The sequence below is a fragment of the Giraffa tippelskirchi genome, chromosome 1 (genome assembly GCF_054371585.1).
Source record: "Giraffa tippelskirchi isolate mGirTip1 chromosome 1, T2T-mGirTip1v1.2.pri, whole genome shotgun sequence".
NCBI lineage: Eukaryota > Metazoa > Chordata > Mammalia > Artiodactyla > Giraffidae > Giraffa > Giraffa tippelskirchi.
In genome coordinates, this window is record NC_137275.1 from 98,070,347 (window position 1) to 98,095,859 (window position 25,513).

The following is a 25,513-nucleotide window of genomic DNA, read 5'->3' on the forward strand; positions in this document are numbered from 1 at the left end:
TCTTTTTACCTCAAGGTTTGACTAGGGATTATTTTTGTTTTCTTGTTTGGTTGGATGAAATTATTTGAGGATGACACTTGGAAGTACATTATAACTCCATTAGCCATTTTTAAAATAACTGTATTTGCTTGTTACTATTTTCTGTGTCATGTAATCAAATATTTACCTCCTCCACAGCAGCAATAGCTGTTCTTAAAACCATTTATTTGCTTCTACAATAAAGCTGTCCTGACCAGTTCTTTTTTTTTAATGTCCAAAGATGTGTGTTTTACAGTTACATGTTGGAGGGAGCTGGTGCCAACCAAGTGAAATGCAGTGGAGAAGCTTTTGTTCTGTTTTGTTCAGTTTTGTGTTTCAAGGTGGGTTTTTGAGCTAATAGATTTTGAAATATCAAAATCATATATGTGAAATCTAATGAACAACTATTTCTGAGTCATAAATAAGCTGTAAGTAGTAAACTGAGATTCCAAATACTTTAAGACACAATAAAGCAATACCTCTTTAATTGTCTATTTCAGAGAAAGCCCCTCACCAATCAAATGTTGTTTGCCTCACATTGAACTCTAAATAGTGCAGGGGAATTGACATTCCAGAAGAAAGATACTTGGAAGACTAGCAAGAATCCTCATTCTTTTCTAAATTTATATAGGCTAGAGTTTAATAGCTAAATGAAAGTTTAAAGAAAACATATTAAAACTTAGAACATATATTTTCTCTTGCATTGGTTAAGGGACTTTGGACTACAAAAGAAAAAAGAAAAAAAATAATGAAATCACCCATGATAAAACATCTGGTTGAATTTTGCTAGTTCTTTATATTTTAAACATTTCAGCTTTCCTTATTTGAATGAATAATGTTTATGTGGGATAATTGTTATCGTTGATAATGCTGATCTTTCAAAAGAGAGCTTTGCATTGTTTGTGGGACCTTAATAATGTGGGAAATTGTTTTTCTCAATTCAGTTTACTTGCTCAAACTTTTTGGTGAACATTGCATACCCTAGCAGAAATGATGTGGTTTAGAAAGTTGATATTCTACTTCTCAGTGATTCAAACTCTACTCAGCCAAACCCAGGGTGACAGTGTCTGTTGGAACATAGAACTTCTTGTCCAATAAGTGCATCCCTTAAAGAAAGGAATCTGGGCAAAGTCTGGCAGAACTGTAAATAAAACACAGCGTTTAGTTACATCAGGATGGGCTCCCACAAGAATTAAATGAATGCTTGTCCCCCAGGGGAAACTGCAACTACTATAGACAAAATTTAGGGCTGTTTTTAAGCAAAGAAGAATAATCTTGTTTGATTTTATTACATACAGATTTTGCTTTTACAAAATGTGGAACAGATGGAAAAATTCAATTACCATCATAGTTGTTTTTACATATCTATTTCATTTGAAAGATAAATATAAAGATGAAGATAATCTCCAAATTACTGTTTATTTCTGTGTTTTAGTGAAAATCAGCTGGTATATTATTCCTTACATAATGAAGCATTTTAAAAGAATTTTTTATTATGGCAAATTTTAATTGCATAAAAAATAGAACAGTATAATGAAATCCCATTACTAATCATTAAGCTTTAACAATCTTGAGCATAGAATTAATATTTTCCTAACATAATTTCAGAAAATTTGAAAACTATGAGGTCTACAAGGTATCAGCCCAACAGTATGACAGTATTTTGCAGATGTGGCTGTTGAGAGCTAAAGGATTTGAGTGACAGCCACGTAAAGGGCTTAGATCCATTTCTGGAAAGTGGTAGGTCACCACTGCTATTGGTAGTAGGGAAATTTCAGCTTTGGTGAAAAATCTCTGTCAGAAGTAGAAGAACTTAGGGAAATAGATGAGAAGCACAGATGTCTAAACCTCCAAAGGAAGGTGGAAACATCAACAGTTGGAACCACCAGCTCTCAGAGAGGGGCGATCTGAAATGACCATTGTGCAACCAAAATCCCAGGTCCAATAGTTCTATAAGCTGGACGTCGCCAACAGGCTGACACTCAGGACTGGGCACTGCTCCGGTTTGTTCTAGGAGCCAGCTCCTCTGTGCTGGAATTATGGGTAGAGAAGAGCTGATATGCTGAGAGACAAATACCAAGGGGAAAGAAAAGAGAGGCAGAAGCTGAGATCAGAATCAGAGATCAGTTTTGATTTCTCTCCTACATGTTTTTTTAAAAATGCTATCTAAAAGAATCTCGGACTTCGATGATTACCTCTTTGTTTATGCATGAATTTTTTATGTAAATGTCAGGTGGTATGCAACTTCTTGTAAGTTAGAAACATTTGGAAGCCAATACCCATGCTTGTGTAGAATCTTCACTGGGATTTTTAATCTAGGGCAGGGCCTAAAGTTCCAGTAAATAGAGCTGGCCCAAAACTCTGACATGCATGTGTCAGTCTACTTTGAATCCAAGGTACTAGGATTGTTTATGGACCAACTTCCTTTGAAGATAAAATGAGAGAAGTCTCATGTGTCTTTTATAGTGACCTCCAGGCTTTAAAATATTACTTTTCTCTCTAATTTTTTTTTCTCTAAAAGTGCTCATTAGGTAATAATCTCTTAAGCATGTCTTCAGATTTCCTTTTTCAGATTACAAAAACTGAATCATTTTTGGCCATTTTCTAATTTCACAAATGAAAACATAATATTCTAAAAATAATATCACCCTATAAAACAAAATACTTAAAATCTGGCCAAATATTTTGCCCATTTCTTCTATTTAAACATGTGTTTTATAAAATCTCAAATCCTGTTGTAGTCCCTGCGTATTCATAAAGAATGTTTAATTTAGGCTACTATTTAGTCAATTGGTAGGAAACATCTTATTATTAATACAGTTTGTTGTTTTAGAAACTCACACCAGCATATTAGCAACATATAATTCAAAACTGAGTCTTCTGCAGTTTGTTGTTTTTGTTCAGTTGCCCAGTCCTGTCTCTGCTAGCCTATGGACTGCAGCACTCCAGGCCTCCCTGTCCTTCACCATCTCCTGAAGTTTGCCAAGTTCATGTCCATTGCATCGGTGATCCCATCCAGCCATCTTATCCTCTGACGCCTTCTTCTCCTTCTGCCCTCAATTTTTCCCAGCATCAGGGACTTTTCCAATGAGTTGGCTGTTCGCATTAGATGACCAAAATACTGGAGCTTCAGCTTCAGCATCAGTCCTTCCAACGAGTTTTCAGGGTTGATTTCCCTTGAGATTGACTGGTTTGATCTCCTTGCTGTCCAAGAGACTCTCAGGAGTCTTCTCCAACACCACAGTTAGAAGGCATCATTCTTTGGTACTCCACCTTCTTTATAGACTAGCTATCTCAACCACACATGACCACTGGGAAGACCATAGCCTTGACTATACGGACCTGTCAGCAGGGTAATGTCTCTGCTTTTCAACATACTGTCTAGGTTTGTCATAGCTTTGCTACCAAGAAGCAGTTGTCTTCTGATTGCATGGCTGCACTCACCATCCACAGAGATTTTGGAGCTCAAGGAGAGCAAATTTGTTACTACTTCCACCTTTTCCCCTTCTATATGCCATGAAGTAATAGGGCCGGATGCCATGATCTTAGTCTTGTTAATATTTGGTTTTAGGCTGGCTCTTTCACTCTCCTTCACCCTTATCAAGAGGCTCTTTAGTTCCTCTTTGCTTTCTGCTGTTAGAGTGGTATCATCCGCATATCTGAGGTTGTAGGTTTCTCCCGCCTATTTTGATTCCAGCTTGTAACTCATCCAGCCTGGTATTTCTCATGATGTGCTCAGTGTATAGATTAAGCAAACCGGGTGGCAGCAGACAGCCTTGTCATACTCCTTTCTCAGTCCTGAACCAATCATTTGTTCCATACAGGGTTCTAACTGTTGCTCCTTGATATACATACAGGTTTCTCAGGAGACAGTTTAGGAGTAGTTTGAATCAGACAACAGAATTTTTATGAGAGTCAAAGTATCTAAAATGAAACTTGAACACTTACCAGAAAACAAAAGTTTATCTTTGTTTCTTTTTATAGTTCAACAGATCAAAGAATATGTAAAGCAATCAGCAAACATTTGCATAGTTTTCTGGCACAATTTTTGTAATTAGTCCACTCTAATTGGAGAGTAACCTTAGGGAATGGCTCACAAGGTGTCACATTTAGTTGAAGAAGACAACACATGGATCAAGCTACATGGATTCCATCAGTGTGGTTTAGCTGTACATTGCTCAGTGACATCTGATGGGGAAGTCATGGAGAAATACAAGTGGGTTTGGAGACAGTAAGAGAAGGTCAAAGATACGAAGTGCATGTATGGTACACAGACTTCAATTAATTTGCACTTGAGCCTTTGGCTGATTTTGTTAGGATAGAACATTTCTGTGATTTCCTCTGTTCCTTGATCTGCTATTCAACAACTCTTATAATCCAGACATTGATTCTAATGCCTTGTATAAACCTATTCTCTAAGTTTAAGTACTTTACTATTTTTCCTAAGCTTAGGGGGAACTGACAAACTACACAATCACACTTAAAAACTTGACTTTGTATTCTTTTGATACAATATATCCACTTTTCCTACTCAACCTCATACCAAGATGGAATTAAATTTTTTTTAAAAGGTTTCCTTCTGCTAATGAAGCTTTCCTTAGTAAGCTTTGGTGTTGAGGACAGAAAGCAAATTACATCACTATTTCTGTTTATTTTGCCTCTCTGTTTCCAATGCAGGATGGTTATTCATTCAGATATAGTAGACAAAAAAGGGAAGGGTAGTTCCAGCTGTGAAAAACAGATAATCTGAGCTTTTCTTGGACTAGAGACTGATGAGTGAATTAATATAAATGTATCTGAATACTTATGAACACTATTTATTCTAGATTTTGACAGATAGTTTGATTTCTTAACTCTTAACTCTTTCCAAGTGACTGAGTAACCACTTGATGTATGAGAACTTTTAAAGAAAAGGGGAGTAGGAAGAGACCCAGAGTACTTGTTCTAAAAAATCACAGTGTATGCCACCTTCATATGTTTTTCTCTACTTTATCCCCCACCCAGGTTAAAAATATTCATCAGTCATTTCTACTTTTATCAAATTAAACACTGATGAATTGCATGCCATTGATTAAAGAACAGTACACTAAAATGCTATAATGTTAGACTGAATATCATTTAAAAATATCTTGATTACTTAAAAACTCAACTCTTCAAATATGAAGAACAAAACTGCTGTATTTTTACATTGATAAATTTTTAAATGTGTCATATTAGAAAGTAACTAATAGTCTTAGATTGCCGGGAGAAATATCAATAACCTCAGATATGCGGATGACACCACTCTTATGGCAGAAAGTGAAGAAGAACTAAAGAGCCTCTTGATGAAAGTGAAAGAGGAGAGTGAAAAAGTTGGCTTAAAGCTCAACGTTCAGAAAACTAAGATCATGGCATCTGGTCCCATCACTTCATGGGAAATAGATGGGGAAACAGTAGAAACAGTGTCAGACTTTATTTTTTTGGGCTCCAGAATCACTGCTGATGGTGATTGCAGCCATGAAATTAAAAGACGCTTACTCCTTGGAAGGAAGGTTATGGCCAACCTAGATAGCATATTTAAAAGCAGAGACATTACTTTACCAGCAAAAGTCCATCTAGTCAAGGCTATGGTTTTTCCAGCGGTCATGTATGGATGTGAGAGTTGGACGATGAAGAAAGCTGAGCTCCGCAGAATTGATGCATTTGAACTGTGGTGTTGGAGAAGACTCTTGAGAGTCCCTTGGACTGCAAGGAGATCCAATCAATCCATCCTAAAAGAGATCAATCCTGGGTGTTCATTGGAAGGACTGATGTTGAAGCTGAAACTCCAATACTTTGGCCACCTCATGTGAAGAATTGACTCATTGGAAAAGACCCTAATGCTGGGTAGGATTAGAGGCGGGAGGAGAAGTGGACGACAGAGGATGAGATGGTTGGATGGCATCACCAACTCGATGGACAAGGGTTTGGGTGGACTCCGGGAGTTAATGATGGACAGGGAGGCCTGGCTGCTGCAATTCATGGGGTCGCAAAGAGTCAGACACGACTGAGTGACTGAACTGAACTGAACTGAACTGAATAGTCTTAAAAAGTATATCATTAGTATCTATGTCTCTCTGCCTCTAACCTGCTTCCTCTATTTGTATTTGTGTAAATATGTATAAGAATGTCTATAATATATACTAAGTATGTTTTGATATTATAAATATATCAAGAAAATGTAAAGATTAGTTTATGATCTAAAAACAAAATGTAGCAAATATTTGAAGTGTGTTTTAACATATATGTGAATTCATTGAACACAGAGGTGAAAAGGACTTCTTAGTGTAGTAGAGTCAGTTCTGGTCTTTCTTTGTCTAATAAATAAAATGTACTGTTTCAGAGTAAGGAACACTTCCAAACTCATTCTATGAGATCACCATCACTCTGATACCAAAACCAGACAAAGACAATGCAAAAAAAGAAAACTACAAGCCAGTATCACTGATGAACAGAAATGCAAAAATCCTCAACAAAACTTTAGCAGAGTTCAGCAACACATCAAACAGCTCATACACCATGACCAAGTTGGGTTTATTCCAGGGATGCAAGGATTCTTCAATATATGCAAATCAGTCAATGTGATACACTGTATTAACAAATTAAAAGGTAAAAACCATATGATCATCTCCATAGATGCAGAAAAAGCCTTTGACAAAATTCAGCACCCATTTATGATTAAAACTCTTCAAAAAATGGGCATAGGAGGAACCTACCTCAACATAGTAAAGGCCATATATAAGCCTACAGCAAACATTATTCTCAATGCTGAAAACTTGAAAACATTCCCCCTAAGATCAGGAACAAGACAAGGGTGTCCACTTTCCCCACTGTTATTCAACATAGTTCTGGGAGTCCTAGCTACAGCAATCAGAGTAGAAAAAGAAATAAAAGGAATCCAGATTGGAAAAGAAGAAGTAAAGCTCTCACTGTTTGCGGATGACATGATACTGTACGTAGAAAACCCTAAAGATAATATCAGAAAATTACTAGAGCTAATTAGTGAATTTAGCAAAGTTGCAGGATACAAAATCAACACACAGAAATCACTTGCATTACTATATACTAACAATGAAAAATCAGAAAGAGAAATTAAGGAATCAGTCCTATTCACCATCACAACAAAAAGAATTAAATATCTAGAAAGAAACTTACCTAAGAAGACAAAAGAACTGTACACAGAAAATTATAAGACACTAATGAAAGAAATCAAAGATTACATAAACAGATTGGGAGATAGTCCATGTTCCTGGGTAGGAAGAATCAATATTGTGAAAATGACTATACTACCAAATGCAATCTATAGGTTCAATGTGATCCCTGTCAAATTACCAATGGCATTTTTCATAGTAATAGAACAAAAAATTTCACAATTCATATGGAAACATAAAAGACCCTGAATAGCTAAAGCAGTCTTGAGAAAGAATGGAGCTGAAGGAATCAACCTTCCTGACTTCAGATTATGCTACAGTCATCAAGGCAGTATGGTACTGACACAAAAACAGAAATACAGACCAATGGAACAAGACAGAAAGCCCAGAAATAAGCCCGTGCACCTATGGGTACCTTATTTTTGACAAAGGAGGCAAGAATATACAATGGGGCAAAGACACCCTTTTCAATATATGGTCTTGGTAAAACTGGACAGCTAGATGTAAAAGAATGAAATTAGAACACTTGCTAACACCGTGTGCAAAGATAAACTCAAAATGGATTAAAGACTTAAATGTAAGACCAGAAACTGTAAAACTATTAGAGGAAAACATAGGCAGAACACTCAATGACATAAATCAAAGTAAGATCCTCTATGACCCACCTCCTAGAGTAACAAAGATAAAAACAAAAATAAGCAAGTGGGACCTGATTAAACTTAAAGCTTTTGCACAGCCAAGGAAACTGTAAGCAAGGTGAAAAGACAACCTTCAAAATGGGAGAAAATAATAGCAAATGAAACAACTGACAAAGGATTAATTTCGAAAATATACAAGTAGCTCATACAACTCAATACCAGAAAAACAAACAACCCAATCAAAAAGCGGGAAAAAGACCTAAACAGATATTTCTCCAAAGAAGACATACAGATGGCTAAGAAACACACAAAAAGATGCTCAACATCGCTCATTATTAGAGAAATGCAAGTCAAATCTACAACGAGATATCAGCTCACACCAGTCAGAATGGCCATTAACAAAGAGCCTACAAACAATAAATGCTGGAGAGGGTGTGGAGAAAAGGGAGCACTCTTGCACTGTTGGTGGGAATGTAAATTGATACAGCCACTATGTAAGATGGTATGGAGATTCCTTAAAAAACTAGGAATAAAAGCACCATATGACCCAGCAATCCCACTCCTAGGCATATACCTGAGGAAACCAAAATTGAAAGAAACACACATATCCTATTATTCATTTCAGCACTATTTACAATAGCTAGAACATGGAGGCAACCTAGATGTCCATCAACACATAAATGGATAAAGTAGTTGTGGTACATATACAAAATGGAATATTACTCAGCCATAAAAAAAGGAATGCATTCAAGTCAGTTCTACTGAGGTGGATGAACCTAGAACCTATTATACAGAGTGAAGTAAATCAAAAGAGAAAGATAAATATCATATTCTATTGCATATATACAGAATCTGGAAAAATGGTACTGAAGAATTTATTTACAGGGCAGCAGTGCAGAAACAGACATAGAGAATAGACTTATGGACATGTGGAGAGGGGAGGAGAGGGTGAGACGTATGGAGAGAGTAACATGGGAGCTTCCATTACCATATGTCAAATAGATAGCCAACGGGAATTTGCTGTGTGGTTCAGGGAGCTCAAACAAGTGCTCTGGCTCTGTAACAACCTAGAGGGGTGAGATGGGGAGGGAGGTTCAAAAGGGAGGAGGTATATGTATATGTATGGCTGATTCATGTTGAGATTTGACAGAAAGCAACAAAATTCTGTAAAGCAATTATCCTTCAATTTAAAAATAAATTTAAAAAATGTACTGTTTCTATGGAAATTGCATTTGGAGAAGACAATAACTAGTATTTTAGGTATTAAAATACCCATGGTATCTAAAATCAATAGAATGGTTTCTTCTTTAATGATAGAAACACTCTAACATTTAAAATATATTGCATATTTTGAGCACAGCACATATTTTATGGCTTAAAGCTACATTTCAAGTAGTTTCTTTTGTTATTAAAATGAATTGTAAACTCAGTGCCACTCCAAACATCTACTGTATGTTGATTTTAAGAAAAATACTTAAACTATTGTGTATAATATTTAGTAATACATTGTGAGAAAAAGTCCCTTTGACTACAGTTGGTCAAAATTGGTCTCAATGGTGACACCATAAGAGAAACAAAACATTACTGCAAAAAACAGACAATTTTTGTTGGAGTGATTTTTACAGGTAATTTGTAACAGATTAAATATGACATAGATGTTTTCATGCAATTAAATTGTGTAACATTTGGTCTTTCATTTAGCCAGATATTACCTGCTGCTGCTGCTGCATAGTCGCTTCAGTTGTGTCCGACTCTGAGCAACCCCATATAAGGCAGCCCACCAGGCTCCTCCGTCCATGGGATTTTCCAGGCAAGAGTACTGGAGTCGGGGTGCCATTGCCTTCTCAGTCTGATAAATTAATATGACCCATTACATTCATGGTGTACTACAGTAAAGCTCACTCAGTGAAAGTCAGATTAGTATAATATGCCTTCAAAAGTTTTTACTGAGAATTCTATAGTTTGCCAAAAAATTAAACTATGATTGCAAAAATAAAAAATATTTCTATACCAAGGCAAAACCTTGAAAGGAAAGGAAAAATTTTCTACACTGAAAAAGATAGCAAATAACAAGAGAATATGAAAGACATTTATCTTAATGCCTTTAATATAATGTCAAATTTTATATACTGTAAGAAATCCGTGAATTTGACAAATCAACAACTGTAGCAGGAGCTTCAAACATATTTCTCTGGATTATGGCTTCTTCCCCATGTTTATATCTGTTTTTTGAATTTCAGAGATTGGTTACTATATTGTATTTGTTGATAAGTCCTGTACTCACCTATTCTCTTCACCATTAGGGGTTGTTTACTCTTTGAAAATTAGTTTTCTGCCATATAATAGTCTCTCAAGAGGGAAGAAGTCCATTATCTTGACCTAATATTTAGGATCTTTAGGTTCCTTTATCAAAATGTTTGAAGTAGATTTGCGGTTTCTATCTGGCCAGGACTTATTATCACCTGCTTTTTGTATTTCTATGTCACTCAGCTGCCTAATTTCAGTATTTTACTTCAGAAGCAGATGATTATCTTTCTGAATGGGTCAGCTTTCTGTGCTCATGATGTTGATGTTTTTATCTTGGTAAATATTTCTTAATATGATAATAGTGCTCTTCTCTGACTCAATAAAATTTTAAAATATAAAAAATTAAAGGCTATTATTGCACATAATTCTATAAAATGAAACATACTATAGTTCTATTGATACTTTTGAGTGTGAAGTTTGTGGTACATGATGATGGATAAGGCTGGCTGTCACAAATCTGCTTCGCAGCACTGAAATTTATCCCACTGAAATTGTCCGAAGAAATTCCAGAACATATAATAAAACCTTTCCTGTCCATTTTTTGTATGAGATGAAAGGAAAATACTGCAATAAGGATTTTGCAAGCGAATACATAAGAAGATCCATTATTACTTAGTTTTTATTCTGTTACATTAGCAACGAAACAAAACTTTAGGCAAACATTGCTTCACTAGGTTATTATATAATTTTTTGACAGTAAGTTGCATAATGGGAGCTCCCTCCTCTGAGATAGGTATATTCTTAGGAGTCTTTAAGATGTTTAAAGTCTCTCTTCACATATTGGCTACTATTAATACATAACTATTAAATGCTTTCTATAACAGTATCATGTGAACTTCTTCACCAGAAGCCTCGCAAGAACCCTATAAGAATGTTCAGTCATTATCCACTTCTTTCAGAGGAGGAAATTGAAGCTTCAGAGATTAAGGAGCAGAGATAGGGTACTGAACCAAGCCTAACTGTCTATGGGGCTTCCCAGGTGACTCTAGTGTTGAAGAATCCACCTGCCAACACAAGAGACTCAGTTTCGATCCCTGGGTTGGGAAGATCCCTTGGAGAAGGAAATGGCAACCCACTCCAGTATTCTTGTGGGGGAAATCCCATGGACAAAGGAGCCTGGTGGACTAGAGTCCACGGGGTCGCAAAGAGTGGGACGAGACTGAACGGACGTGCACGTACACACCACTGTCTATCATCCTGGCCATGGTTAGCCACATGCAAGTGCCCGCATGGCAGGAGGAGAGCACTTTGATAGAGAGGAGAAGGAAGTTGGGAGGTCTATCTAGTAAACAGAATATGGCGTTTCATTGCGTTCTTTCCAGGAAAGAAGCAGGGTCTTTTTTCTTGCCTGTTGACTCTGTTATCCTTATAGGGCATGAAAGTTCTCCCAACCCCATTTCACTGAGATTTCTGTTTATTATTTTTTTGCACCACTTGTTGTTCAGCCGCTTGGTTGTGTTCCACCCTTTGCAACCCCGTGGAATATAGCATGCCAGGCTTCTCTGTCCGTCACCAGCTCCCGGAGCTTGCTCAAACTCATTTCCATCAAGTCGGTGATGCCATCCAACTATCTCATCCTCTGTCGTCCCCATCTCCTCCTGCCTTCAATTTTGCCCAGCATCAGGGTCTTTTCCAGTGAGTCAGTTCTTCGCATCAGGTGGCCAAAATTGGAGTTTCAGCTTCAGCGTCAGTCCTTCTAATGAATATTCAGGATTGATTTCCTTTAGCATTGACTGGTTTTATCTCCTTGCAGTCCAAGGGACTCTCAAGAGTCTTCTCCAACACCACAGTTCAAAAGCATCAATTCTTCAGCACTTAGCCTTCTTTATAGTCCAACTCTCACATCCATACATGACCACTGGAAAAACCATAGCCTTGACTAGACAGACCTTTGTTGGCAAGGTAATGTCACTGATTTTTAATATGCTTTCTAGGTTGGTCATACTTTTCTCCCAAGGAGTCTTTTAATTTCAAGGGTGCAATCACCGTCCACAGTGAATTTGGAGCCCAAGAAAATAAAGTCTGTCATCTTTTCCATTGTTTCCCCATCTGTTTGCCATGAAGGGATGGGACCAGATGCCATGATCTTAGTTTTCTGAATGTTGAGTTTTAAACAAGATTTTTCATTCTCCTCTTTCACTTTCATCAAGAAGCTCTTTGGTTCCTCTTCACTTTCTGCCATTAAGGTGTTGTCATAAACATATCTGAGTTTATTTACACCATTTTGCAGATTCAAGACTCCTTTTGAAATCTTCTTTGTTGCTGCACAACTTCAAAACATTTGCTGAATCCTGTTGTTTAATACTCGTCTTCTCTACAAAGCAGATTTTGTGTCTTGTGAAGGAAACACCACTTTGGTCTAATGATATGTCTTGTGTCTAGGCAAGTGCTTTGGCTACAAGAGTTACGTAATAAACATTTGTTAGTGCGATGATTTTTTTTTTTCTTCATATTTCCTCTTTTGAATACCAAAGCAGATAGAGCCTTCAAAACATTTTACCTGGGCTGTTAAATACAGTCACTTTACCTTGGTTGAGATTTCAGTCTTCAGCTTCTTTCTGTTCCTCCAACCTACCAAGCACGTTGCTGCCCCATGGCCTTTGCACTTAACTGTTCACTTGGAAGAAACAGTCTTCTTCCAGAGGGCCACATTTCTTACTGCCACATCTCTCTTGGATCTCTGATCAAATGTCCTCCTATCAGTGAGAATGCCTATTTAAAACAGCAGCCCCTCTCCACCCACGACTCCTTATCTGGTTATTGAAATTTCCATTCCTCTGTTTAAAAGTTCAGCTTAATTACTTAGGGATCTCTCAGCCCGATATTAGTGGGATGAAAGTGCATGCAGTGCATCGTACAACACCTGAGAGACAGTTTTGAGAATTATAACTTTTGCTGTGAATGGGAGAAGGAGCTATTGAAGTAGAGAAATGAGCAGGGAGATCAGTTAGAAGGATATTTGCTACTCTAGGTGAGAGAGAGAGAGAGAGAGAGAGAGAGAATGGTGTCTTAGAACTAGGTGTTAACAGGGGAAGATACAGATAAAATATGTCAGTGAAATAGATGTAGGGTGTGAGAGAAAGAGAGGAGTCTAGAATGACCTTAAGGACTATGGCTTGAGAAATTTGAAAGGTGGATTTTTTATTTACTAGGTTGAGAAAAACTTTATGGGAAGAGTTGTTAATGGGATGATAAAGATTTCAATTTAGGACATGTTAAGTTTGAGAAATCTATTTGATATTTAAGATGAAGGTGACAAATAACAAAATAGAGGGATGAAGTAGACAGTTACATGTGAAATTCTGACATTTAGGGAATAAATCCAGACTTGGGACATGAATATAGAAGTTGTCAATGGGTGTGTGGTGTGCAAAGCCATGAGGCTGGGAGAGATCACTGAGGAGTGAGGTCAAATAGAGAAGAGCTTCAGACTGAGCCCAAGGACACCTCAGCACTTAGATGAGAAGAAACCAGCAAAGGAGACTAGGAGAAAGCAATCGATATGATGGGAAGACAAGGAGTGCAGTGAGCTGTCTCAGAAGACAAGAGAAAGTGTTTTGAGGAGAAAGGGGAGATCAACCGGGCCAGTACACAGTACATTTTACAAAATGCTTTAGTTTTAATCTTATTTTTTATGTTTTTATTTTGTATTGGAGTATAGTCGATTAGCAATGTTGTTGATCGTTTTGTGTGGACAACAAAGGGCCTCAGCTATACATGTACATGTATCTGTTCTCCCCTAACTTCCTTCCCATCTGGGTTGCCACATAACATTGAGTTCCCTGTGCTATACAGTAGGTCCTTGTGGGTTATCTGTTTTAAATATAGCAGTGTGTACTGGTCTACCCCAAATCCCTAACTATCTGTTCCCTCCATCCTTCCTCTGGCAATCATAGTTCATTGTCTAGGTCTGTGAGTCTGTTTCTATTTTGTAAATATGTTCATGTGTATAATTTTTGATTAGATTCTGCATGTAAGGGATGTCCTACAATATTTCACCTTCTCTGTCTGACTTCCTTCACTTTGTTTTGCAATCTCTAAGTCCATCCATGTTGCTGCAAATGGCATTATTTCATTCTTTTTTATGGTTGAGTAATATTCCATTGTATAAATGTGCCACATCTTTATCCATTCCTCTGTTGATGGACATCTAGGTTACCTCCATGTCTTGGCTATTGTAAACAGTGCTGCGATGAACATTGGGGTGCATGCATCCTTTCAGACCATGTTTTTCTCCACATACATTATATGCCCAGGAGTAGGATTGCAGGATCACATGATAGCTGCATAGTTTTTTAAGTAACCCCCATTCTCTCCTCCAACAAAGGTCTGTCTAGTCAAAGCTATGGTTTTTCCAGTAGTCATTTATGGATGTGAGAGTTGGACTATAAAGAAAGCTGAGCACCAAAGAATTGATACTTTTGAACTGTGGTGTTGGGAAAGACTCTTGAGAGTCCCTTGGACTGCAAGGAGATCCAACCAGTAATCCTAAAGGAAATCAGTCCTGAATATTCATTGGAAGTACTGATGCTGAAGCTGAAACTCCAATACTTTGGCCACTTGATGCAAAGAACTGACTCATTGGAAAAGACCTTGATGCTGGGAAAGATTGAAGGCAGGAGGAGAAGGGGACGACAGAGGATGAGATTGTTGGATGGCATCACTGACTCGATGGACATGAGTTTGAGTAAGCTCTAGGGGTTGGTGATGGACAGGGAAGCCTGGTGTGCTGCAGTCCATGGGGTAACAAAGAGTCAGACACGACTGAGCGACTGAACTGAACTGAACTGAATGCTATTCTCCATAGTGGTTGTATCAGTTTACATTTCCACCAAGAGTGTAGGAGTTTTCCCTTCTCTTCACACCCTTTCCAGCATTAACTGTTTGTTGATGATGAATCATATAAGGTTTGGATTGAGAAAAACAGAGGTCTTTTCCAGTCTTTAAAAGAATAGTTTTGGTGGAGGTGACAAAATCTGGTGTTCAAAGGATCTGACAGGATGTAACCTGAGAAAAGAGAATACGTACACAGAGGATGAGAGTGTGAGACAGATTTTGCAGATGGCAAGTACTTCCCATTCTAAATAAGAATTAATGAGCAGTTCCTGGCCACTGAAAACTCATTACCTGGATACATGTGGGGTGCGTATAAGTATGCATATATTTATGTGTGTGTGTGTATGAACATAGACCAAAGTTTAAGAGTAGGACAGTAACATGTCCAAAGTTATGCTTTAAAAAATTATGATAGTATCAGTATCAGCAATGAATTTAGAAGACATAATGATCTCTCTAAGGTAATAGTGAACTGAATTTTAAAAACTAAAGCTGAATTCAGCTTAACATTTCTCATGTTTCTTTAGATTTTTATTCAAACAAGCAGAGTTGACAGAAAACAGTCTTGAGAAACATGGGTAGTGAAATAATTGAAAGTACATATTTTAAGCATGAAATTAAGGAAAATCAGGTTGCAGACTTAGATTTAATGTTTGGGTGTTTTATAAAATCTGAAAAATATATAGAAAACATTCATTTTGAAATTCTTGAGAAAATTGTACTTCATAATTTGTGGCAAAGATGTTTACTAGTTCACATAATATAAAAGTAAATGTTTAACTATTTCTATTTCTGCTTATTAGTATACCAAAGCCTTTGACTGTGTGGATCACCACAAACTGTGGAAAATTCTGAAAGAGATAGGCATACCAGGCCACCTGACCTGCCTCTTGAGAAATCTGTATGCAGTTCAGGAAGCAACAGTTAGAACTGGACATGGAACAATAGACTGTTTCCAAATAGGAAAAGGAGTACATCAAGGCTGTATATTGTCACCCTGCTTCTTTAACTTATATGCAGAGTACATCGTGAGAAACGCTGGGCTGGATGAAGCACAAGCTGGAATCAAGATTGCCAGGAGAAAAATCAATAAGCTCAGATATGCAGATGACACCACCCTTATGGCAGAAACTAAGAACTAAGGAGCCTCTTAATGAAAGTGAAAGAGGAGAGTGAAAAAGTTGGCTTAAAGTTCAAAATTCAGAAAATGAAGATCGTGGCATCTCGTCCCATCACTTCATGGCAAATAGATGGGGAAACAGTGGAAAAAGTGACAGACTTTATTTTTTTGAGCTCCAAAATCACTGCAGATGGTGACTGCAGCCATGACATTAAAAGATGCTTACTCCTTGGAAGAAAAGTTATGACCAACCTAGACAGCATATTAAAAAGCAGAGACATTACTTTGCCAACAAAGGTCCATCCAGTCAAAGGTATGGTTTTTCCAGTAGTCATGTATGGATGTGAGAGTTGGACCATAAAGAAGGCTAAGTGCTGAAGAATTGATGCTTTTGAATTGTTGGAGAAGACTCTTGAGAGTTCCTTGGACTGTGAGGAGATCCAACCAGTCAATCCTAAAGGAAATCTTGAATATTCATTGGAAGGACTGGTGTTGAAGCTGAAACTCCAATACTTTGGCCACCTGATGCAAAGAACTGACTCATTGGAAAAGACCCTGATGCTGGGAAAGATTGAAGGCAGGAGGAGAAGGGGACGACAGAGGATGAGATGGTTGGATGGCATCACTGACTCAATGGACATGAGTTTGAGTAAACTCTGGGAGTTGGTGATGGACAGCGAGGCCTGGCGTGCTGCAGTCCATGGGGTTGCAAAGAGTTGGACACAACTGAGCGAATGAACTGAACTGACTGAAATGTTTAACTACAAAAAAGTGTTTCATATGTGGTCTGGTGAAATTGCTGTGAAGTGTTCATTTCTTAAACTATATTTGTGTTTGTATTTTCATGGTCTATGAATCACTAATGTAAAGCAGGTTTTTAACAGACCTTGTACATTTGACACCACTGTCATGGGACTAATGCATAATTGTGTATCCATATATGATCAGTGATATAATCATTTGATGTACATGTTAATGTTTAGTAACTTATGCCCAGAAACTAATGATATTATAAACTGATTTTCCAAAATCATGGTATAGTGATTGGAACGTTGGATTAACTGTCAGGAAAATTAGACCTGGTTAACAACTCTGGACCTCAGTTTCATTATCTCAGAAAAATTGTATTTATCTTGTCTACTTTTTAAGGTTGGAAGGAAGAATCAAAGAAAAAAAAATACAGCCTCTTTCAATGTGTCATTAATATTTCTTAATATTTTAATTCTAATTTACATTAATAAAATATAAATTAATTTCTATTATTTCTCAGTATTGTAAATTGTGCTAAAAATGTGCATATTACAATGTGAATGTATATGTATATGTGTTTAAAAAAGAAATATCAGTGGAACAAGAAAGGATATTTTGGTATCTCGTTTTTATTTGTTTCAGCAGATGTATTATATTTTAAAATAGTAATATGAAACTCAAGCTAGAATTGAATTGCTGAAATATTTTATAAAGTATCTTATTACAACCCAAATCAGAGATCAAGTGTCACTTAGCTTTAGAAAACAAGCTTTGTCTATTAAAAAAAAAAAATCCATTGCTCTTTCATAATACTAATAAGCCCATGTTATTTTTCCTCATATGTTTGCTGGATTTCTTTTCCCACTCTATATGTCATGTCTTAAATTATGTCATTTCTGCCACTTTTGGGGCCAGATCTTCACTCCCTCACCTGGTCAGAATGCCTATTGTTTGTATGCTAATCTTTTTCACACATTCGTTTTTCACCTATTCTTGAGCTCCAATCCTTCTTGATTCATATACACATATCCTTAGCACACTCTAGACACACTGGAGAGAATTTATCCTTTTGGCCCTTGATGAGTGTCCTTTCCCAAGAAGACTTATGAAAACATATATTTCATAAATAGAAGTAATAAAAAAGACAGATAAGGAAGAAATAAATCATAGGTGGGTGTTGGTGTCAGCCCAACTCTCTATGGGTCTCCTGTATTCTCTGCAGGTCTTGTGAGCCTTGGAAGATAAACATTGTGTCTCCCTCTTGAATAAAAGGCAGCAAAAGTCTCCCTCTTGCTCATTATAAAAGGTTCAGATTCCCTGACCTAAAAGTTTCTTTCCTATAATGCAATACATATACAGGTGTCACCTAGCCCTACTTTCATCATCCTGTGGCAACTGGGGCTTGAGGAAGCTACATATATGCAGGGCACTTATTGCGTGCCATAGATTGTATGTTTGTGTCCCCCTAAAATACATATGTTGAAATTTAATCCCCAATGATGATATTTGGAGGTGGGGATTAGTGTACTTATAAAAGAAACCCTTTTGTACAGAAGGAAAAAGTGCTCCCTTGTTCCTCCTTGCATGTGAGGACACAGAGAGATGGCCACCTATGAAATAGGAAGTGAGTCCCCACCAGGCTGACACCCGCCTCTGGAGCCCTTCTCTGAGTATGATGGGGAGCTTCAGAAATGGGAGGGACTCAAACTTTTATAGATTTGTTGGAGACAGGCAATCAAATCATATTCTACTCTGTCCCACATTGGGGTGTGTATGTGTGTGTGCCCATTTGCTCAATTGTGTCTGACTTTTTGTGACCTTATGGATTGTAGCCCACTAGGCTCCTCTGTCCTTGGGATTTTCCCCACAAGAATATTGGAGTGGGCTGCCATTTCCTCCTCCAGAGGATCTTCCCAGCTCAGAGAGCGAAACCGTGTCTTCTGCATCTCTTGCCTTGGCAAGTGGATACTTTACCACTGTGCCACCTGGGAAGCCTCTCATGTTGGTGAAAGTGAAAGTGTAGCTTCTCAGTCATGTCCGACTCTTTGTGACCCCATGGACTGTAGCCCACCAGGCTCCTCTGTCCACGGAATTCTCCAGGCAAGAATACTGGAGTGGATTGCCATTCCCTTCTCCCAGGGAACTTCCCTGACGCAGGGATTGAACCTAAGTCTCCCGCATTGCAGGCAGATTCTTTACCATCTGAGCCACCAGTGAAGCCCTCATGTTGGTAGGGGCATCCAACTTAAATTGATGGGAGCTGGTCAAGTTCCACAGTAGTGATAGGAAGATAATGTACCCTCATGGGACTTGTTCCATGGTAGTGATAGAAAGCTAACGTAATCTCATGGGACTTTTTTTATTAGCCAACTCAGTGTTCTACTGTTGCAGATTCTGATCTGAATGTACAGTAGCAATTAATGTACCATATGCTTGTGTATCTCTGTGTCATGAGTGCCAGAGAGGAGTCTGCCAATCAGCAACAGCTGTGTGTGGAGAAATGCTAATAATAACTTTCGGGCTGTATAACCTAGTGATCCTTTTGAGCTAAATGTTTCTGTGACTGATTATTTTGATGGTTTGCCTCTGGTGATGGGAGCCAGCCTTCATTCAGAGGCATCCTTTGGGTTTTGTATTTGTCATCTTCATGACACAGCTACCAGGCAACTTTTCAAAATGCAACAGTTAGCTTGCTCCCGTGGTCTTATAGAAATTGAATACCTGATCCCAGGAGTCCTTGTCACTTTGTGGTCTGATAGTCTCATTTTGGGTTGAAGAAATTAGACTCAACTTACAATGTGGGAAGGGCCCAATATACCCCTTTGTCAAGGGAAAATGGAGTAGCCAAGAACATAACCAACCTGGCCCCAGTGGCATTGAAGCTTTTATATTATAAAGTGATAATTACCCCCATAGGAGAAACCTTATCCTTACAAAGACTCTTGAAATAAAGTTGATGACTCAATATGGCCCTCAATTAATAGAGATTCCCCTAAATGTATGAGCCTAGCTAGAATGGTATTATTTAATTTACTTCTTCAAATACTGGTTCAAAACCTATTCTGATTTTTACCGTTTTGTATGTGTGTTTTAGTCCCTAAGTTGTGTCCAACTCTCTGCAACCCCATGAAAGGTAGCTAGCCAGGCTCCCCTGTCCATGGAATTTCCCAAGCAAGAATACTGGAGTGGGTTGCCATTTCCTTCTCCAGGGGATCTTCCTGACCCAGGGATTGAACCCTCATCTCTTGCATTGGCAGGCGAATTCTTTACCACTGAGCTGCCTGTGATGCCTTGTACCTCTTACATTCTCGAAACACTGGCTGAAAAACTATTCAGATTTTTTACCTCTTACCTCCTCCTTGTCCACACTGGTCCATCTGTAACTCTGTTTTGTCACTGAATGTGGCTGTCCCTAGAAAGGTGTTATTTTTTCTTGCATGTTTCCTGGGCATGCTGAGTTGCTTCAGTCATGTCTGACTCTTTGTGACCCCATGGACTGCAGCCCACTAGGCTCCTCTGTGGGGTGGGGTTCTCCAGGCAAGTATACTGGACTGGGTTGCCATGCCCTCCTCTAGGGGATACTCAGTTGAATTGTGTTTCCTAAACAGTCATGTATATCTGGAACCTTAGGATGTGAAGTTATTAGAAAACAATGGGACCTTGCACATATAATTTTGAATCTTAAAATCATCCTATATTTAGAGTGGGTACTAAATTCAGTGACTGGTGTTTTTATTAGAAAATTTGGACACAGAGAACATAGAGAGCTTCACACTGAGGAGGGCCATGTGAAGTTGGATGCAGAATTGAAGTTGTGCTGTCATAAGCCAAGTAATACCAGGAGCCAACAAAAGTTAGAAGAGGCAAGGAAGGATTCTTTCCTAGATTTTTCAGAGGGAGCATGACTCTGCTGATACCTTGATTTTAGACATTTAATCTCCAGAACTGTGAGAGAATAAATTTCTGCTGTTTTCAACCACCAAGTTTGTGATCATTAGTTATGGCAACCTTAGGAAATTAAGGCTGAGATATGATCCAGGACAGGGTGGTGGTTCTAAAGCCAATTTTGAAAACTTGGAATTCCTTCCTGGCCTTTTCTGGACACAATGCTCCTTTCTTTACCTTAATTGCACCCCCAGGTTGGTCTGATTTGTACATTCTCCAGGTATAGCTTAGCCAAAAGGGGGGCTAGTATATTCAAACTTAATGCTGGTTCAGCCATCTACATTCTCCTGTGCAACTGACATGGTCCTTGGTCATAATTGGAATGACCACTTGGGTTAGTATACCTGCTGGCCGAGCTCTCCTCCACAGTCTCATGAGGGCCAAAGCAGGGACATTATGTGTCTCTGTGAATTCTTTAGGAATGCTCTTGTCCGTCTTTGACCTAACTCTTACAGATGAAAAGTCTAGGCACGATTGGGAGAAGGTGAACTTAGAACTACTGGAATGAAACACATTGATTTTGTGGTAGTAGAGGGAGAACAGTAATTTTGGCATCTGGAAATGGAATTTCTCAGACTCTACATAATGCAGGAGAGGATAGACACTAATAATCATATTTCTTTTAGAATCAACCCTGGAGCCTTTCTCACAAAGGAGAAATGACCTGGTATTGTTCTCCTAAATGGTTGAAATAATATTTAACTTATTTGTGGCTCTGCCATCCTCTGCCATATAGCTCTCAGTATAATTTGACCTTGAGGTTAACTCCTCTTAATCTTCCTAAGAAGCTTGTTAGAAATAGCAGGGAATGGTCAAGTTTTTGTACCTTCCATGCAAAACATCTATCACTGCCCATGAGTGTCTGCCCAAACCCCATTCCTGTACCTGTTGCTCAGTCAGTTCTATGAGGCACACGAATTTCCTCACCTTGGTGGTAAAGGGTAAAATGACTGATTGGACTGGCTGCCTTTACACAATAGCTACAAAATAAAGGTCTGGACTTGGTTATGGAACTGAACTGGGAACCCTAAGGTCCATCAGCTAGATACGAGGCCACCTTGGTGGCACTGTCAATCTGTGCTCCTCAAACTAATATAGGACCAACAACTGTAAATAGCATTTCCTTTCTGACCTCCTGGTGTGGAAGTCAGGCATTAATTTGCCTCCTTCCTGCAAATACAGCTACCCTTACCTTTGAGGTTATCATCTGAGACCTTCTAGTGTTTAAAGAAACATCAGTAGATCAGGTGGTCCTCAGATGGCTGTGATGGTCTCTCCTGTCACTTTCTCTGTGGAGCTTCCTGGAGAGAGAACTGACTCATTATCTACATGCACCCTGTTGGCAGTTATCCTTGTGATGTGAGTCATCCAGTTAGAAAAAGTACTGAGATTCCACACATCACTGATACCATATAGTATCTGCCTTTCTCTTTCTGTCTTATTTCACTTAGCATAATGCCCTCAAGATCCAGGTCCATCCATGTTGCCACAAATGGCAGGATTTCCTTCTTTCTCATCTCTAAATTTTCTTTTATCCATTCATCCATTGATGAACATTTACATTGTTCCATATCTTGCCTATTGTGAATAATGCTGCAGTAAACATAGGAGTACAGATATCTCTTCAAATTCATTTTCTTTGTATATACACCCATGGATGGAATTGCTGGATCCCGTGGTAGTTTTAGTTTTAACTTTTCAAAGAACTTCCATACTGTTGTCCATAGTGACTGTACCATTTTCCATTCTGACCAATAGTACTTAAGGATTCCCGTTCCTCCACATCCTTGCCAACACTTGTTATTTCTTGTCTTTAGAGCAGAGAGTAGAATGGTGGTTACCAGAGCCTGAGGTGTGGGGGAAATGGGGAGATTTTGGTCAAAGAGTAAAAACTTCCAATTACAAGATGAATAATTTCTGGGGAGCTCATGTATGGCATGGTGATTATAGTTAGCAATAATGTATTATATATATAAAAGTTGTTAGACAGTAAATCTTTAAAGTTCTCCTCACAGAAATGGTAATTATGTGACATGATGGAGACATTAGCTAACACTATGGTGGCAATCATTTTATAATTTCTAAGTGTATCAAATCAACCGGCTGTGATATGTCAATTATATTCCAATAATGCTGGGGGAAAAAAGAAAAAAAAATGTGGAGAAATTTGTCCCTGACTTTAGCTGAAGCCCTGGAAGGCATTTATATTATTATCACCTCATTGACCAGAATTGCTATAGATGATAGATTTATCCTTATGCACCAGCACAGACTCTGTGGTCACTAATACTAATGACCACTAGTAGGTCACTCACTAATCATCCTGCTGTATCTGGATTAAGGCCTCTGGACAAGTGGGAAGATCGATACCTAAAATTAAGGGGAAATCTACCTTATTTTCTGTCACGGGCTGAGTTGTGTTCCTACCACCTCCCCCAACCTAGTTCATAGGTGGAAGTCCTAACCCTCAGTGCTGCAAGATGTGACTGTATTTGGAAATAAAATTTTAAAGAGCTAATTTGAGTTAAAATGAGATGGAGCTCTAATACGATATTACTGGTATCTTTTTAAGAAGAGGGAGAGACACCAGGGATGAAAATACACAGAGGAAAGGCCATGTGAAAAGTTAGCCATCTGCCAGCCTAGCAGAGAAGCCTCAGAAGAAACCAAATTTACTGATACCTGGATCTTGGACATCTAGCCTCCGGAAGTGTGAGAAAATAAATTTCTGTTGCTTAAGCCATGAGGTCTGTGGTAAAAAAGACATCCTTCATTGTATTGCACTTTACAGACATGTTTTTTACAGATGGAAAGTTTGTGGCAACTCATATTGACCAAATTTGTCAACATCATTTTCCCAATAGCATTTGCTCACTTCATGTCTCTGTGTAACATTTTGATAATTCTCACAATAGTTCAAATTTTTCATTATTAGTATATTTGTTATGGTGATCTGTGATTGATCAGTGATCTTTGATGTTACTGTTATACTTGCTTTAGCATTTTTTACCAATCAAGTGAAAGTCGCTCAGTCATGTCTGACTCTGCGACTCCATGGAATAGTCTATGGAATTCTCCAGGCCAGACTACTGGAGTGGGTAACTGTTCCCTTCTCCAGGGGATCTTCTCAACCCAGGGATAGAACCCAGGTCTCCTGCATTGCAGGCGGATTCTTTATCAGCTGAGCCACCAGGGAAGCCCAAGAATACTGGAGTGGGTAGCCTATCCCTTCTCAAGTGGATCCTCCCAACCCAGGAATCGAACTGGGGTCTCCTGCATTACAGGCAGATTCTTTACCAGTTGAGCTACCAGGGAAGTCCTAAGTCTATTTTTACCAATAGAGCATTTTTAAATTAACGTATGTAACTTTCTTTTAGACATACTGCTATCACACACTGAAAAGACTACAGCATAGAACACAACTTTTATAAGCACTGGGAAACCAAAAGATTCCTTTGACTCACTTTATTGCAAAATTTGCTTTATTGTGGTGGTCTGGAACTGAACCTACAATATCTCAGAGTTATGCCTGTACTTTGTTTTGGCAGCCCAACTGACTCATATACTTTCTAAGATAGACCCTAAAAATCTGTGGTATTTGTTAAGCTGTTTGGTTTCAGGACCCAAGGAGCCTGCTTGAGGTCAATACCACCAGTTTCTCTCATCCTGCAACAGGAGCTCTAATGAGATGTTGTATGGAACAAATTAAATGGATCTGGTTCCAGTCCCTGTGGTCAGATTAATCAGAGTGGGTGATGGAATGGCTCACTCATGAAAAATTTCACCAGATGTCAAGATGATCTAGAAATGAGGAGTGGTTATTGTTGGGAAATAATGTGGTTGTTTCATGTTTCTGAAGATCTTGTGAGCAGAGGCACTGACTGCCATTTTTGCTCACCATCTTTACATGGTTGTTTGTATAGAAATAGCTTTGAAAGACAGATAATGTCTCCCTCTGACACAGAAGGCGGGCTTACTTACTGTTCATAACAAAAGATTCGAATTCCCTTAGCTCAGGTTTCTTTCCTGTATTGTAACCCGCCATGTGTGCAGTTGTTATTCAGCGTTTGTGTGGCCCTCTGCAAACTGGGACTCTAGAAACTGCTATAAAATATGCTAATGTTCTCGCTGCTTGCAGTGTCTTGAGTAACCACATCTTTGTTACTGTCCCAGGAGGCTTGTGTCTTTGGCTGAGCATTCATGAAACGTTTAGCTTCTAAACAGTGTAAACTCTCAGACTCTTCACAATATTTGACAGCTGGAGGAAAATTCTGCTTGTTATTGAAAGGAAGAAACACAGGAAACAATTGAAGTCTAGTTCGAATAATCTATTGGTCAGTTGGGGGCCAAAGTCCCCTTAATATCTGGGAAAATTTAAGGGTTTTTAATTCTCCCTTCCATTTTCTGCTCATTTCTAGATCAGTTGCAATGGATGCCTTCTGGACTCCTACATAAACTTGATTCATTCTCTGAACGTGTTACTTATCTTTATTAATAGTTAGGATGCTTTTGTGGGCATATACAAATATCAAAACTCATGAAACTGTACACTTTATATATGTGCAGTTTTTGTGTGGCAGTTACACCTCAATAAAACTGTAAAAGAAAAGCAAAGTTTGTTGTTGTTGTTGTTGTTTGTGACTACCCTGTTGGATTACACATCTCAAAACCCACTCACATCTAGATTTTCAATGAAGTAAAATATATGTAAAAATAATTTTGTATAAATA

The 25,513-nt window shown here is 38.3% G+C and overlaps 1 long non-coding RNA gene across 1 annotated transcript in view; it reads left to right on the top strand.

Moving 5' to 3' along the window:
- The window catches only part of LOC145521345 (uncharacterized), a 32,427-nt gene extending 22,602 nt beyond the window's left edge, over positions 1-9,825 (top strand). The window contains exon 7 of the long non-coding RNA XR_014065330.1: positions 9,527-9,825. This is a non-coding gene — a long non-coding RNA (uncharacterized LOC145521345). The remainder of the gene's footprint in view (positions 1-9,526) is intronic.
- The last annotated feature ends 15,688 nt before the right edge of the window (positions 9,826-25,513 follow it).